Source organism: Primulina eburnea, chromosome 12 (assembly GCF_022965805.1).
Source record: "Primulina eburnea isolate SZY01 chromosome 12, ASM2296580v1, whole genome shotgun sequence".
NCBI lineage: Eukaryota > Viridiplantae > Streptophyta > Magnoliopsida > Lamiales > Gesneriaceae > Primulina > Primulina eburnea.
Window position 1 is genome coordinate 33,393,033 of NC_133112.1, and position 14,269 is coordinate 33,407,301.

Sequence of the window (14,269 nt, forward strand, 5' to 3'; positions counted from 1 at the left end):
ATATTTTTCTCTGATATAATAAAACAAATTTGGCCGTCTTTCCACTAAATTAAACTATCACATCTCTTTTTCAACTTCTTTATCTAAATTAGAACTACTGTCTCAAAAACATGTGTTTCAAATCTATCGTCCTATCCGTCCTGACAAAAATTTGTGTGAGGCGATCTCACGAGTTATATTTATGACACAGACCTCTTATTTGGGTAATCCATAAGAAAATATTATTTTTTATGCTAAGAGTATTACTTTTTATTGTGAATATCCGTATGGTTGACACGTCTCACATATTAAGATCCGTGATACGGTCTCACATGATACACACTCATAAATAAGAGTGGGTCTCATGTTCCGTGAGACGAGTCAACCCTACTCATATTCACAATAAAAAGTAATATTATTTGCATAAAAAGTAATATTTTTTGCATAAAAAGTAATATTTTTTTATGGATGACTCAAATAAGAGATCTGTCTCACAAATACGACCCGTGAGACCGTCTCACATAAGTTTTTGCCAATAAATAAACCATCCAACCACACTTATATATTGAAGGCATAAATTAGAATTTCTTTGATAAAGAGAGGTTTATTTATGTCAATTTTTATAATAATTTATCGTTAATTTTTACACATAATTATATATATTTTAGAATAAACTATATCCATAATTAATATTTTTTTTATAAAAAAAATAGTTTTAGATTGGTCAACTTGGGTGGCCGAATTAAACCAACCCGCACCTTTATGTTGAAGGCATAAATACAAATGAGAAATTATTTAATAAAGTTAGAATTTATATTTATGTCTATTTTTGTAATATTAATTAATGTGCAAATGAATTATTGCTCTTCCCAAGGGACCCAACATGGTCCTTACCATTATAACCTAAATGACTCTTTTTTTTGAAAAAAAAAAACATTGAATGTACCAAATGAAGAAATTGGTAAAATATAATGTCGACAGTTTTTTCTTTCATATTCCTCGAGTGTCATTTTAAACTTTTCAGAATCTTTCTCTGAGATTTCCTTGAATTAATTATCCAATTGTTGAGTTTTTGTGGTCAGATTTAATTAGTTTTGTTTTATAACGATGAAAACCAGAATCGCTATTTTTCAGTGCACATTAGGTGAATTTTTATTCACGCTAGCCAGTTAAACCGTATTGGGCAAAATTAATCTTGTGCGACATGCTCATCTTAGAAAGTATTGATAAAAGAAATCAAACTCCTGAACATTAATGTAACGCATATCTATTTCATCATCTCAAAAACAAATTAGCCTTTTTAGTTATGAAAAATTTCAATGGATATATAAAGTTTGAATCTTTTTTTCATTTTTTCACAATCATATAAATTGAAACTTGAATTTATCACCATTGCTTTTTATCTATAATATCCAAAATTAAAATGGAATAATATCAAATATTAATAAGAGAATTTCATATCTCAAATATAAAATAAATAAATACAGACGCAAGAATTGGAACTGGAACGTTCATGGTAGGCCGAATGACCAAATCTTGTAACAAGGTCCAAGAAATTAAACATAACCAGAAATACATTGCATTAGCTTTAATTTAGAAGTCACAAAATAATGTTTGTAAAAAATTTGTGTGAGACGGACTCACGACTCGAATTTTGTGAGACATATATCTTATTTGGATCATCTATGAAAAAATATTATTTTTTATGCTAAAAATATTACTTTTTATTGTGAATATATCGGTAGGTTAGACCCGTCTCACAGATAAAAAATTGTGAGATTGTCTCACAATAGACATACTCATAAGCTTTTTGCATTTTTTCTTCAGCGATATTTTAAACAAATAAATAAAAATCTTTATTTTCACTATTCGATCTATATATTTAATTACTTATATTTTCACTATTCTAACTGCATTGTTATATCATTTTTCTAATAAACCGCGGTTTCAAAAAAATTATCAAACCCTGCCGTGTGCGATGGTTTGGTAGCAATTTTTAGGAGAAAAACGACTTATAACACAACATAATTTGATCATTTTATATTTTTATCAATAATGATATAAAATATATTAATTTGATATTTAACCTAAATATAATTTACTAATTTTATATAATAAAAAAAATTAAGTTATTATACAAAACTTATTTTTCACTTTATTTTTTATTAGTCGTCATCTCCTCTCATTTTCAAATTCTCAGTTTAATATCATATATATAAATAAAATAGTTTGATTTTATAATTAATACTTGATTTCCAACATTCATAATTGTAGTATTCTACTATATTAGGCATTGATTGACCCTCAAAAAAGTTGTTTATGTTATCCTTTTCATAAAAATTAATTGGTGTCGCATTTTGTTATGACAAAAACTGGTGTGAGACGGTCTCACGGGTCGTATTTGTGAGACGGATCTCTTATTTGGATCATTCATAAAAAAATATTACTTTTTATGCTAAGCGTATTACTTTTTATTGTGAATATCGGTAGGGTTGAGTCGTCACGGACTCACATGAGACCCACTCTTTTGCCATTCACCCATATTGCTTAATATTTTATGTTTGAAAATTGAATTTATTAGTTCTTGATTTCTACGTGTTTATTTTTTTTTTTATTAAAAAAAATCATAACCTCCCAAAACCACCCGAACCCGACCAAAACTGTGCATTAAAATTTAATTAAAAACCCGCAACTTACAAAATGTTTAAAATTGAACTGTATAGGGAAATTCGGTTTGAATTCAGTGAAAAAATCGCTCAAACCACACCGTGATTACCTAACTTTTAATCATAGTCTAAATAATAATTTATTGGTTAACTAAATATCAATTTAATGGACACGATAATTGAGCATTGCCATTTAAATTGTAACATAAAATTCAATTATATTTAAATTGGGAAAAACCTATTTTTGGAATGAGATCTAAAAATTTTACCAATTGAATTGAGATGGAGAGAAGGGTAGAAAAAAGGGCACTTCGGGATTTTAAAATTATGACAGGCTATGTTGTAAAATATTTACTGAACAATACTATTTTTAAAAATACAAAATTGAAATGGGCTAAAATAATTAAATTATCTTGTTTTTAAAAAACATTTTGGACCTTACGGCGTTTGTGTAATGAAAAGATTGGATTCTAGCAACTGGATTTTGAAAATATAGGTTTTGAAATCTCGTATGATATTTGGAAAATATAGAAGGAAAAAAAAAATTAAATGATTCTTGAGTTTCAAAAGTACACTAAGAATACAATATACTTTTGTGAGAATTTGAAGTAATTTGATTGTAAATCGACTAATGCTGACTCATTACACCGCGGGTCAAAATCGGCGTCGACGGTTTTGAATTCTGTCGTTATATCGATCGTCGTTAATCAATAACGACAGATTTTCAAAAACCGTCACAAATTTAGCGACAGTGTTAGACAAACCATCGCTATTTTAACGATGAAATTAATAATCTTCACAATTAACCGTCGCTAAATATTGCGCTGTTTTTTTTATGAAAAACTGTCGTTAATTTTAGCGATGGAAATAAAAAACCGTCACTGAATTATTTATTTTAAAATTATTTTATTAATAAATAATGATATTTTAAATTTTATAATTAACGAATTATAAAAAAATATTCAAAATTTCAATTATAAATATGCTCATATTTTTTTAAAAAATTATTAATACATTTGAAGATTTATCAAACATAAAAATTAAGTTAAAATATCTCCAAAAAACCGTAGTAATTTCCCCACGGTTGTGCGAAAACAGTGGGAAAATTCAATTTAGCGAAATAAGCGACGGAATTCAAATTACCGTTGCTAAATTTAGGGACTGCGTTTTGAAAACCGTAGCTAAAAAAGGTTTTTTTTTATTAAGTGCATTATTGACAATATGCAATTTTATTATATTTCTTCTTCTTTTTCTGTGGCATCTGAAGTTCAATTTATTTCAAGAAAAAATTGTGTTCGAGAATACAATGTGGATTGGGTATTGGAAACCTTTAATGGGCATGCTTCTTGTACATTCAACATGTAATGGTTTATGTACCAAATTCAAGACATGACTTTTCCATTCTTTCTCTTATTTTTTAGCTTTAAAATTTAATGAGGTTTTTTAGTAGGTTTCTTCTGAGATAGTCTCACGAATCTTTATCTGTGAGACGAATCAATCATACCGATATTCACAATAAAAAGTAATACTCTTTGCATAAAAAGTAATATTTTTTCATGGATGACCCAAATAAGAGATATTACTCACAAAATACGATCCGTAAGATCGTCTCACACAAATTTTTGCCTTTTTTGAGGTCATGGTTACGGGCACCGACTCCGATTTACATGCATGAAACCGACCCAGTCCTGTCCGGTAGTGGCGTAGCCTGGAAAATTTTATCTAGTGGGCAAAATTTTATTCTCAATCTAAATATCTAAATAATATATAGTCACGACGAAATACAGGAACCTATAATATCTAATATTATCATTAATTTTTTTTTCTTTCAAAATTAAACTCAATGCAGATAAACTAAAATGCGCTAATCAGATCCAAAAAAAGTGCATTACTAATTTTATAACTTAATTTAAAAATAATGAAATGAATACATTTTGAAATAATAATGTGTCAAAAGTTAATATTTTACCAATTTATTAGGAAAATATAATTGAGCTAATCAATTTATTTAAAACAAACACACATCCGATTTTCTCTTCTTCCCTTTTTGGGGAATTCCACCTAAATTTTGTATTAAATAGATATTGTCATATATCTCCTAATTTTTTCGATAAAAGAATAATAACAAAAAAATGGTTGCAAATGTTCGCACAGTAAACAATTGGTGAGGACATGGAATAGAGACCGATCATATACTTCTCATTGGCCATAAAACTTTAAAAAAAAAAACACACACACACACACACATATATAAACAAAATATGGGCAAGAGTGTAGGAGGTTCGCATCTGTGTCCGGGTCAAACACAGTGGTTCCGGACCTGTTCCAGCTGTCGTCTATTTCTATCCTACTTTTTTTAACACTATTTGTTTCGTGAAACCGTGTAGACAGGTTTTAGTTCCTATTGTAGGAACCACCTCGAACCATTATCCTTTGTGGTTTTGAACCGGTTCCCTTGTTGGTTCCCAAAACCCGGTTCCAAACCGGACTTAACAAGGAGGTTCCGTTCTAATTCTGATGAACCACCTCGTTAAACATGCCTACCGCAAGCAAGTCTTCTCGTACAACAGCTTGGATACGATGCACAAGAGAATCGATTTAACAAAATGCATATTAGTTCCTAAGATAAGTCCATCAGTTGCAAGTGTTGGAGCTGGAGCAAATCTTGATAAAAACATGGATATCAAACGTTTAAATTTAAATGGATATTAATTAAATACTAAATGTAATTTTCATATCAAAGTGTATTGGTTTCGCAAATTTTTATTCATGCGACGGGTGAACCTGATCCATATTTACAATAAAAAGTAAAAAAAATAATATTTTTTCATGAGTAACCCAAATAAAAAATATTTCTCCCAAAATTGAGCTATGAGACCGTCTCACATGAGTTTTGGTATTGGAATAAACAAAAAGATACATTAGAAATAAGGAAAAACTAATAAGCGTAATTCCTAGATAATAAAATTAATATGTAATTTTTAGAATGTATTGTTCTTAACATATAACAATCAGATTTTTGAAATTTAAAGACAATTAAAGAATCTCGAGTAATTCATATTCTGCATTATTAACCTATTTTTACATTAAAAAAACGTAAAATTCTTTCCTAGGCTACTAATGCGTATACTGCCAATTTAAAAACATTTCGACCGTTGCCTTAAGCCGACGGAAACTAGCCGTTGCCTCCCAAATTAGACTTTTCAATCCACGAAAATGCCCTAATTCCTCTCTTCATATTCAGCCACGAATCGATTTCTAATCCTCGTTCTACAATCGAGAAGGGGAAAAAAAATCAATTTTCTTGTCTGCTTTGCTTCGAATTGATATTCAAACTGTCTGTTGTTAGTTTGAACTGTAGGATTTAAGAGTTACAGAGAAAAACGGTAGTAATGGCCTCAAAAACTGCGACCAAAGACATAATTACTCTTCGAGGATCAGCCGTTGTTGTTAGTGAATTCTTTGGTATTTTCTCGTATTTTCCTTTTGCATTTAACTTCTATCACGTTCTTCGAATTTGTGTGCGCCTGTTCATTTTCTGAACTGGTTTTTTTTCCTGATCTTGAATTAACCATGCCTAATCTATACTTTTTTGTGGTAATCTTCTCAGGGTATGCTGCAAATTGGTAAATATTACAAAAGTCCTTTTTATCTCGAACACTTATTTTCTTTCGATTGTGTAGCGTGAGAGACGGAATTTGATTTGGAATTGGTTTTTAGCATTTTGTACAATCGTGGAGTTTATCCAGAAGAAAGTTTTACAAAGGTCAAGAAATATGGGCTTCCTATGTTGCTTAGTCAAGATGATGGGTTAAATCCTTCATTTCAAACTTAACCTCTCAGCTTCCTGGTAATTTTCAATACATATATCTTTTCACGGAACAGGATTTACAGTTTTAGTGAGAATTTATGAGTTCATTAAATTCTTGAAGAGTGGCTTGAGGCTGGGAAACTGCAGAGGATTGTTCTGGTGATAATGAGTAAACCCACAGGAGAAGTTCTAGAGAGGTGGAACTTCAGTATCGAGACAGACAGCGAGGTTGTCGAGAAGGGGTAATTTCGTTGCCGTTGACAAAATCTCAAAAATTTGTGGATTTTTTTGTGTGTTGGAATGTTTTATTGAATTGGTTTTGCGGTATACAGAGTTTCAAGGGAAAAGAGTGATAAAGAAATAATGAGGGAGATTCAGGCAATCATGAGGCAGATAGCTTCCAGCATCACTTACTTGCCTTGTTTTGATGAACCATGTAAGAATAGAAACTAATGGGTCCGAAAATTCAATAAGTCTGATGTACATCAATCTTTTATTGTTGAACCATGTACTTATTATTATATGTGGTCGGGGTTCGGGTTTAGGTGTGTTTGATGTTTTGGCATACACAGACAAAGATTGTGCAGTTCCTTTTACTTGGATTGAGAGTGATCCTAAGCTGATTGCCAATCCACAGATGGTGAAACTGCATTCTTTTGATACCAAGGTATAATTTTCTTTCTGCATTCTGCTGTCTATTGAATTCATTATTCTGCCCTTGAATTCATTATTCTGGTTGGTTTTGCTAGCAGATTCATAAGGTTGTTACCTTTTGGATGTACTGCTTTGTTGTGTTCTGCTGTTACTCGTACTAAGGATTTACCAAATAGTAATGCCTTAAATTTAGAAATAATAAATTATTCGTACAGTTAACTGAAAATTAAAAAAAAAACCTATGATTTTGTTAAAATCCAATGAAAACCTTAGTGATACCCCATGGACATTAGGTGATGATCTCCAACCAAGGTGTCATTTGGGACCCCTGGCCTCAGGCTCGGGATAATTTTGAAACATGTGTCTGGACAAGTGACACTTGTTTGAAACATGTATCACATGGCGTCGTCTGTGGGGAAGCTTTGAGTTGAGACGTAGAGATGATAGGCAGGAGAGGAAGCAGAAGGGCTAACTCAATATCGTCGCGTCCTCACATCTGAGGACGCGACCCGAACAATCTCATGTTGAGAAGATGCAGGAACAACCGTGTGGGAGAGTACGACGCAGCCTAACAATGGTTTAATACCTTGCAGCCCAATTCCATACAGTCTTTTGAGGATTTTTCTACGACTTTCTTGCACCATTCGCTAGTAGCAAGAGGCACCAGAAAAACTATTTGAGCATGTTCACGATGAAACAACAAGAGGCTGAAACTTTGTGAGAATTTGTCCAGCGTTTCACACAAGGATTGAGGGGGGAGAGTTTTTCAAATCGCTGGTCAAGAAGCCTCCGTCGAGCTATGATGATCTGTTAGCTCGGGCGGAAAAGTATTTAAATATAGAAGATGGAGCAGCGGCCTGGGGGAAGTAGAGCTGAGGGAGCGGAAAGAGAATGTCGAAAGAGAGGTTTGGGCGAGAGGGATGAGGATAAAGCTAGGAGCGAAGGATCCCATGTCCCTCAAGAGCCCGTCGAACCGAGGAGGGGAATGAATGAGGATAACCACCCTACGAGATGAATGGAATATATGATCTCGGGCTTCGTAAACGTCTTGTTCAAGAGTACGTATGGATTTGCAGGACACACCATCCCCGCCTTTGGGTCAGATTGTTCTTCTCATAGCTTTGGTTTAGTGTAAAATGGCACCAAAAATCCTCCTAAATCACTCATAAGTCTCAACCACTTCAAACAAAGAGAAGAGGCTACATTCGGCCATTGTAGTGATGTCAAAGTGCTGCCCAGATCGTGACTGAGGTGCTACCAAAATTATGCTCGTGTTCGACTCAAGTTTTACCCAAGTATCAGTTAAGTTCGAATCGTACATTTGAACCAAGTGTAAGTGGGTTTTTGCTATATTATATAATTTGCACACTTGTTCTTTATAAGTGATCTTGTTTTAAAATACATTGTGTATAGATTATTTTGTTTTTGAAAAATTTTTCGAGTATAATTCTTTGTTCATGATATATTTTCTTTAAGATTTTTCAAATTAGACTGTTAGGATTCGATTGGATATGAGAAATGATTTCCGAACTATAACCCTTATACGGTGGGATAGTAACCGTTATTTTTCATTATTCTAACCTCCGATATGTTTAATTGATACATTTTTGAGTAATTTTATTGTAGGAGGAACTTTTACGGTCTTGTAACAAATTTGAGTTAAAAAAAGGTTATGTTTTTAAAGAAAATGGCCAAACCAGAAGAAGTCTTGGAACAAAGCGTGGCCACGTCTTGTGATTATGTTTCAGTTGCCTAAAATTGCAAAAAGGAAAAATCTGATTTTGTGAAGATTATGCAAGATTTGAAAGAATTGATGAAACTCCAGATAAGATATTATCTATTAGTTTATATTTAAGATTTAGGATTAATTAAGTTTTTAGTGGGCTTTTATACTTTTTTGAACCCTAAAATAAAACACACTTCCTATTATTTTGTCCCCCAATCTCACGTAACACAAGAATAAAGGAGGCGACACAAAAAGGAGGCCAAAGAAACAATCAAAGAAAAAATAAAAGAATCACCACTCTTCAACGTGAAGAACAAGAAGAAAAGTGGCTCAAGGATTTTCTCTCCAACTCTCTTCACACATTTAGGCTAAGTTTTATTTCTGATTCAGATGATATTTTTTCTCTTTCAATTTATCATTGTGAGGCTTTTTGTGCTTCAATTTAACATTCGTGTTTTGTTCAAGTATTTGTTGATTTATATTTAATTCTATGAAAGTTGTATCTCGGTTAATCTGACAATTTAATTCGATATATAATTTTCTACTGCTAACTATGAATTCAGTGATCCGTAATTGTCATGAATGATTGATTGGTAGATAAGTAGCATAGATTAGATGTATTGTACTATCATAACATGTGTAATCTAAATAAATTAATGAAACTCGATCTATCAATTGTAGCTATCTCGGTTGTTAGATTTTAGGATTAACTGTTTTCACGAAACTAAAATGCTATCTTTAATTAATATGGAAAGCTATCGTGCTCAGTTCATTATTGGTAAGTTTTGACTGGATGCTGGGTTTGGTAAATTAATTTAAGAAAACACAAGAATTTTAGTGGCAATCCCTATTATTCTAAAGTAGGTTAACCGATGAACAGTGAGATAATTAAATAGTAGAATCCCCTTGAATTAGTATTTTCTCATAATAAATTCTTCACTTTATTCTCGTCAATTAATTTTCATTTCTAGATTCAGTATTTTTCTTGGTTGGTAATTTTAGCTTTGGTTATTTTATTTAGTAATTATCAAAACAAATCCCCCCTTTTTATTTTTATTATCAAAAGAAATAAATCTACCTTTCCTTGTGGATTCGACCCTACTCACACCATTACACTCGTTTTTAATTAAAAAGATAGGAATTAATTTGGTGGTCAACGACAGCACACCAAATTTTGGCGCCGTTGCCAGGGGGTGCAAGGTTAGTTTTTTTCGAGTTTTGCCATTATTTTTTTTATGTCTCATTCTTCTTGTACAAGTGATTCATCAAGAAAAGAATAATTTGAAAAATTTTTGTTGTAAAATACTTCGAGATATTTCATCGGCGATTATTCACAAGTTTTGCCCAACAAAACGGAGAGCCATTCTACGCAGCATGAGAGAGATTTAATAATTTAGCAACAAACCATGATCTTTCTAATTATGTTCTTCTTAGACTTTTCCTTAAAGGTTTGGATGCAATTACACGAAGATGGGTATTTAATGGAGCACTAACAACTGGTAGTTCACTCAATAGTCGACATGAAGACGGTGTAATATATTTGCTAAATGATATGGCCGACTTTGACTACCATCAGTATTGGGATCCTTCGCTGCAGAGTTGGAGTAACCAATACACTTTAGCCAATCTGATTTTACAGACCAACCTTTCGAGCATCAAGAAGATGATGGATATAGTCTTGAAATAATCATAAGTCGATTGAATGATATGGTAATCAAGCGCGTGGCATAGAATGAGGAAATTGTTGAACCTCAGTCTGAAGAAGTTCTGGAAGAAATATCACACGAAGATGAGGCACCAATGAAGTTGAGAGATGAACAAGCTCCTGAGACTATCAATTTGAGCTCGTCGATAATATTATCATACATACATATAGGATATACTTGTCTTTATCCATTGCCGATTTCAACAGATTTTGTTCTTCAAGAGCCAATGATGATACTCTCATCTCATGCCTATTATTTAAAGTCAAGTTTTGTTGAGGAGACGAGCTTATATTGCATACATCAGGCCAAACTTGAGGGCACATGGAACCAAGACCCATATATGGTGTCATATGACACGTACTTTGGGCGTCAGCCGCTCTTTGAATGAGTGCTTTTGAGGGTCGAGCATAACGACATTAAAAAAATTGCGATTCTTGTTATTTTTTACTTTGTTCCAGTAGAGGTTTTCGCATAAGGCGTGGCCAAGCTTTGTTGAAACACCACTACTGATATTAAAAAAAAAAAAATTGGTCCCAGTAGAGGTTTTTTCAACATATCTTTTTTTTTAATAAAAAAAAATATTACCTACATTTTTTTCATCTTCTCTCAGCAGATTCAATCATCGAACCACCGTTTCCCCCACCGCAGCAGGAGATGAGATTTCTTTACGATGCTCAACATTTTTCTGGGGAGTTCTCTAACTTTTCCTACTATTTTATCTTTTTAGTTGAGCATCTATTTTTGTCATTGAGGACAATGTCAAGTTTAGGTGTGGGTGTTTGATTTGATTGTGAGAAGTTTGACTCTACTTTGGGATTTTTGAATTTTTTTATTTTATTTGATTTTTAGTATTTTGATTTAATTTATCTGTATTTTAGGTTTTAAAAAAAATAGTGACATTGTTAGTTCCAAGCACCTAGTTCATTTGTTATTTCTTTCTTCTGAATCCTGATTGCCTCCGATGCAAAAAAAAATGATAATGTTTTCTTTGAGTGCAAATGTTTTTGCATTCTCACGTTTGCATTATGAATAAGTTGCTCTTGATGATAGTTAGAAAGGACAAGTGATATATTTTTCTTTTGTGAGCTTATGAGCAATCATGATATCATGCTCCATTTTCTTTAATTGTGTGTTGCCATTGCATTGTTAATTTTTCTAAAACTTGACTGGATACTGGGTTTGGTCAATTAATTTAGGAAAACACAAGAATTTTAGCGATTATCCCTATTATTCTAAGGTTAATTGCTTGGAACAACGTGAATAAATGATTGTTAACCGATGAACAGTGAGATAATTAAATAATAGAATCCCCTTGAATTAGTATTTTCTCATAATAAATTCTTCACTTTATTCTCGTCAATTAATTTTCATTTCTAGATTCAGTATTTTTCTTGGTTGATAATTTTAACTTTGGTTATTTTATTTAGTAATTATCAAAACAAATCCCCTCTTTTTATTTTTATTTTCAAAAAAAATAATTCTACAGTTCCCTGTGGAATTAAAAGGGTATGAATTAATTTGGTGGTCAACGACAGCACACCACTCTTCAGAAAGCAAGTGGTGGCTAGGCGAGCAAGAGGCATGTTGGGCGAGCGTGGTAGTGCCTGAGCGAGCAAGAGGCGTGCTGGCCGATGAGGGCGAGCAGGTGGTGGGCGACGGTGGCTGGCAAGGAAAGGCGAGATGCAGGTGAGGGAGAGGAGATGAGCGAGGAAGATAGGTTGAGGCGAGAGCGTGTAGGGCAAGTGCTGGTGGGCGAGGGTGTTCACGGGGTGGGCGCTGTGATTAGTGAGGACAGGTGAGAGTGCTAAGCGTGGATGTAGCAAAACACAGATCAGACCCTTCGAAATGAGAAGGTGATTTAATTTGTTTCCAAACTTGTGGGGACTAATGAGCAGCAGGAAGAGAATGCACAACTCACATGTTGTAACCCGATTACAACGCAATTAATCGAACTTCGAGCATACGATTCAGTTCGACTGGGGAGTGGAGATTGGTGATATCCCATGGACATATTAGGCTCAAACCACATTTGGACCTCTGGCCCATCTCCAACCAAGGTGGAAGGCCCAACACGGGACCAGATATTCTCCTATAAATACCAGGTTCGGTTGTCTAACTCAGATATTCACTTTATTATTTTTCAGCAGCATCTTTAGCTGCTCTCTATTTATATCCTCAGTCTCTGACTTGAGAGTGCGAGGGGCTACGCCAGGACACCCTCATGGCCCCCTTCTAACGGTATTATTCGTGATTTCAGGCTCGGGATAATTTTGAAACATGCGTCTGGACTAATGACACTTACTGGAATCGGACCCTGAATTTCTCGTGAGTTTCACTTAGATTTGATGAAACTTAATAAGCATTTTATTTGGTTAAATGAGACAAAATGTTGTAATATGATTTTTTGTAATTATAAAATAAACTTAATATCCAGTAGTATAGCATTTATCTTTAAAATATTAGCAATCGTACAATCAAAATCTTGTTAGAAACTTCTCCAAACAATCTTAAATAACACCATTCATACGCCGGTTGATGCTATTGTTTGAAAAGTTTATGATTTTATTAAAAAAAAATACATGAAAAAGACAACAATTAAATGTTGGCTTTTGAACCAAATAAAAATGAATCTCGATTTGAACTCCAATCATATTCTCTTCGATTTAGTGCGAATAAACGAACAAATTTATTAGGAAAATTTGATAAATGGAAAATAAACAAGAAATAAATAAGAACGATGCTGAAAATGGAAGTTAGAAATTTGCAAGTAGATACCAAGCCCAAGCCCAAGCCCAAGCCTACCCACCCTGTGTCTGTGTCACCTCTCAAGTCTTAATCCCTTGTCCTCTGCAAAATCTTGTTCTGAAATGCTTCAAAAAAAAAAAAAAATTCGTTCGGAAATCGTCTTTTGAGGTACAAATTCAGCTAACCCTTGTGCTTCTCATTTTGGGGAACTAAACTTCTTCTGCTTAGCATTGAATACTTGAAGCCCACCTCATATAAGGAAAAAAAAAGCTGTGGTGTCTTTCAATTTCTGTCGCTTATTTTTTATTGGCATGTTCACTGGAATTAATTCTCTTGCTGTGTTCTTCGTTGCTAAATGATATACTGTGGTTATGTCGGCTCTTGAAAAACTAGTTTCAAGATTGTATCTTTCCGGGGATTTATTGAGAACAAAAATAAGTATAATTTTCTTCCTATGAACTGCTCATATGGTAATTGAAGTTTATAGTTCGATTAAGTGGCTTAAATGTTGTTGTTTGTCTTTGTTTTTTGTTGATGTTTTGATTACTGACATCAGTGAGGCAGTATACGAACTTAGTCTTTCCCCTTGATATTTTTTATGCGCATTCATTACAAGGTTTTTTTTTTCCTGAAATTAGTTTGGTAGCTTCTTGATTTTTTTTTCTCATTTTTGGTCTTTGGGCATAATCTGTGTGAGTTCTTGACGTTGTAAATGTGGCAAAATTATCTTTTTCCAAAGTGTATGGTTGAGCTGGGTTCACAACATATGGCTGGAATGGGATAACTAGTTTGATAGATATTGGATCCAATGTTGCTGCTGGATGAAGTCTGTTACCTGCAATATAAAATAATTTCTATGCTGGTTACAGTCACACAACGTACTCTTTTTGTGTTTGGTTAAAATATATGTAATTGTTGTGTGCATTTCGATGTAGGCTTAAGCCTATTTTTTCCCAACTCTTGGCTGGATTTTGTCGCAGCA

General features: G+C 33.2%; 1 pseudogene; it reads left to right on the forward strand.

The window, feature by feature from the left end:
- The first annotated feature begins 5,838 nt into the window (after positions 1 to 5,838).
- On the forward strand, positions 5,839 to 7,271 carry LOC140806835 (mitotic spindle checkpoint protein MAD2-like; annotated as a pseudogene).
- The last annotated feature ends 6,998 nt before the right edge of the window (positions 7,272 to 14,269 follow it).